The 3,371-nt window shown below is 54.8% G+C and overlaps 1 non-coding gene across 1 annotated transcript; it reads right to left on the reverse strand.

The window, feature by feature from the left end:
• Positions 1–2,455: 2,455 nt before the first annotated feature.
• Positions 2,456–2,527, reverse strand: TRNAT-CGU (transfer RNA threonine (anticodon CGU)). The gene has a single exon. It is a non-coding gene; the product is annotated as a tRNA-Thr (tRNA).
• Positions 2,528–3,371: the final 844 nt, after the last annotated feature.

A 3,371-nucleotide genomic window follows, 5' to 3' on the forward strand; every position in this document is an offset into this window, starting at 1 on the left:
AGACTCAAACCAAAACCATCTCCAGCACAGCCATGACCAGAGCATAAGCATCTTGATTAAAGCTGACTGGCACTTCAGGACTGTAACTACTCAACTAAAACCAAAATCAAACTTATCACCAGAGTGAGCTTTGTTTTCCAGCTTTGTTAACGCACCACACAGTGCTCCTGTCCCAGGTAAGGCAGGCCAAGCACAGCACACACGCCTGGTGACAGACACACACGTGGGGCCAGCCTTTCACATCCTGAGCTCCTGCTGCAAGAAGTCTCTCACCTTAAGTAACCACAGCTTCTATTATTGAGTCAGGGCTGCAGCAGTTTGTCTCCAGAAGGCTGCACAGCACCTTGCCCCGGTGTAAACTTGTGAGCCCAGAGGCAGGGCTCCCATCCTGAGCCAATTAGAGCTTTTCAGAGGGGACAAAGTGCTCTGAAAGCTCTACCTGTTGAAATGTGGTATGTATAGCAAGGCCTCCACCCAGTCTTTGCCATACAGGAACAGCTCTGGAATTTCTTGACTACTACAACCAACACATCATTTTTCACATTACAGGGGCCTGTATCACACACCAGGAGTGTGCTGAGCAAAACCAACAGCCCTAAAAGATGGGTCCTGAAGACTGGAAGAAAATACCTGCGCCCTGGGATCAGTCTGTCTGTGAAGAGCTGGGGAAGCCTGAAGACAACAGTGGGAGCAGGATGGCACACACAGAACTGTGTGTTACTAACCAGAAAGGATTCAGGCAGGTGAGCTTGTTCCAAGAGTGAAGATTCACACCAGCAGCCCTGGTACAAAGCTTTCCTGTGGGCCCCTCCCCAAGGAGCTGGGCAAAGAGCCTGCAAAGGACCTTCCTGACAAGACACCCGGGAGTTAGAAGTGAATATTCCAGTTCTGCAGAGACTGAAGTGAAGCAACCAGTAAGCTGCCTGGCTGCGCTATGGCCACAGAGAACACCAATGCCAGAGCTTTATTGAAATACCAGGTTCTTAGTCCTGGGTTCATGGCACAGGTTTGGGCAAGACTCAACTGCTCAGGTTTATAGGGTGGCAAGCCTGTTTCAGGGAGGACCTCTGTTTCACAATTGGTTTCAGCCAGAAACAAGCCCACGGAATCCTGAAGTTCTCTGCAAAAGCTGCACGAGGGCTTTCGAATCATGAGAAACAGTTTGGTTTGACATTCTGGTGCAAGACAATATAGAATAAAGAGGAAAAGGTCAAAGCAGGGGGTTTCAAAGCTGAACCTTTCATCCTCAAAAGCTTCCAAACAAGTTGACAGGATTTTGACAGCACTGTAAAGTGCAAGTAAAACTGTATCTGTATGTTTCTAAACAAGTTCTAAACTGCATCTCCTTTTCTTAGATCAAAATGTACTATGGTGGGTTTTTTTGTGGTTTATTAATAACATACTGCACAACAGTTTTGTATCAACCTCCCCAGGCACCTTCACACTTCTAGTACCTACAGAGGGAGGCAAACAGCCTCCTACCCAGTCAGTCCCAGGCTAAGTGTGACCATTAAACAGCAAACAACAGCTTTCTCAAAGCATCGAAGGAAGCAACTAGTTTTTCGGAAGGGGCTCCTCAGCTCTTCCCGGTTATGGGATTTTGCAGTGAAATTATTTTATTCTTTACATATTTTAAGCTATCTGAAAGCAGCAATAATCAAAGTGAGGTCATACAGAGCCAACAGAAATGCCCTTGCACATGTGTAAAGCTTCACACAGCTTTACCCATTAAAAATCAAGCAATCAAGGTCAATTCTTGTGTAAACAGTGTACAACTGCACTAAGCTTTTCATAGCTGTATTTGTTTAGTCCAGGAATCGTTCTCCATCTACCATTTAAGGACTCTATGTGGGAGCATTACATCAAACCCAGCACCTACAGAGAAAGTAACACCACGACAGATTCATCACTTCCAAGCTCACCCAACGCTTGCCACAGCAGCACAGCGCAAACATCATCTTTATTTTAACTACTATTCATCGCATTCAAGACAACTGTCCCGAAGCAAAACACAGAGAAACCCCTCCTGCGAGGAAGCACAGAAATGATGCGCAGGGGAGCACGGCCGGCACCAGGGCGGTTCCAGGGTGCAGGGCTCTGCCCCTGCCCGATGCCTCCTCCCCGCAGCCAGGCTGGTGGAAGCTGCCAACCCACGGACGGCACTGAAGACACGCGTGAGCTCACCACAGCGCCCACAGCCTCCGCATCAGCGCTGTGGCAAAGACCCACGGGGACTGCGAATACCCCACTAGGTCCACGGTGGGGTTCCAGGGGGCATTGCGGCGGCCCACAGCATGTGTTTTCCCCGCTCCTCGGGATCCACAGCCTCCGCGCTGCGCTGGGCGGCGGAGCGGATCTCCCGACATCCGCGATAGAAAGCAAAAAGGGGCCGCAAACGAGGCGGCGTCCGCGGCCTCCCCGCGGCGGGGTTGCCAGCGTAGCGCGCTGCCTCGGCAGGCACGGACGGGGTTCGAACCCGCGATCTTCGGTTTACGAGACCGACGCCTTACCACTTGGCCACCGCGCCCGACGGGCTAGCAGCACCGGCGCGCCGCCAGTGGAACGCAGCGAGCCGCCCGCCCGCCCGCCCCGGGGAGCTGCCGCCGGCGGGGCGGAGCGGGGCCCCCGCCGGCACCGGGAGCGGCCGCGGCACCGTGGGATGGCGAGCGCCTCCCGCCCGGTGCGCGGGGCTCCTGCAGGCGCGGGGCGGGGCACCTGGAACGGGCGTGACCGCCCCGAGGAACCGCCCCGGGCGGCGGAAGGGGAGCCCCGCCTGCGGAGCTCGGCTGCCAGCGGCCCCTGCAGGAGATGCCTCAGGACGCCTCTCCTGCTCCAGCCACCCTCCCCGGTGGCCACCAGCAGCGAGGGCCGCACCGGTGCTCAAAGACCACGAAATTACCGGCGAACATTTGTACTTCTTCCTCCCGGCTGACACCTCCCGATGTTTCCCCTGACAGCAAATGTGCGCATCGCCACGCTCACGGAGTCTCCTGGGGAAACGGCAGCTCTTCTGGATGGAAACGGCCAAGCGCCGAGCTCACAGAGCCCTGTTGCTCTCCCGCGTCGGGCACCTGCTAAGAGGGAGCGCGCTGGCCGCAGCTCCCGGGTTCGGGACGGGGGAACGCTTCCCGCAAAGCAGGAGCAGTGGGAGCCAGCCCCGCTCACGCTGCACACGGGCCCAGGCTGGTGGCCCCCCGCGCTCCGGGAGCCCAGCAACAGCGTTTCCACCCCTTCCCTTGGGACGGTATCAGGCAGTCTAACGTGGGTTTGTGTCAGGAAGCGTTTCCTGATATTCAGACTGTTCTCACATTTTACTTCAATCCCATTATCTTCTGTTTACATAGTAAAATCATAATAGCATAAATCATAAA

Source organism: Pezoporus occidentalis, unplaced genomic scaffold, assembly GCF_034315485.1.
Source record: "Pezoporus occidentalis ecotype Australia unplaced genomic scaffold, CSIRO_AGI_Poc_V1 ctg160, whole genome shotgun sequence".
NCBI classification, from domain to species: Eukaryota; Metazoa; Chordata; class Aves; order Psittaciformes; family Psittacidae; genus Pezoporus; species Pezoporus occidentalis.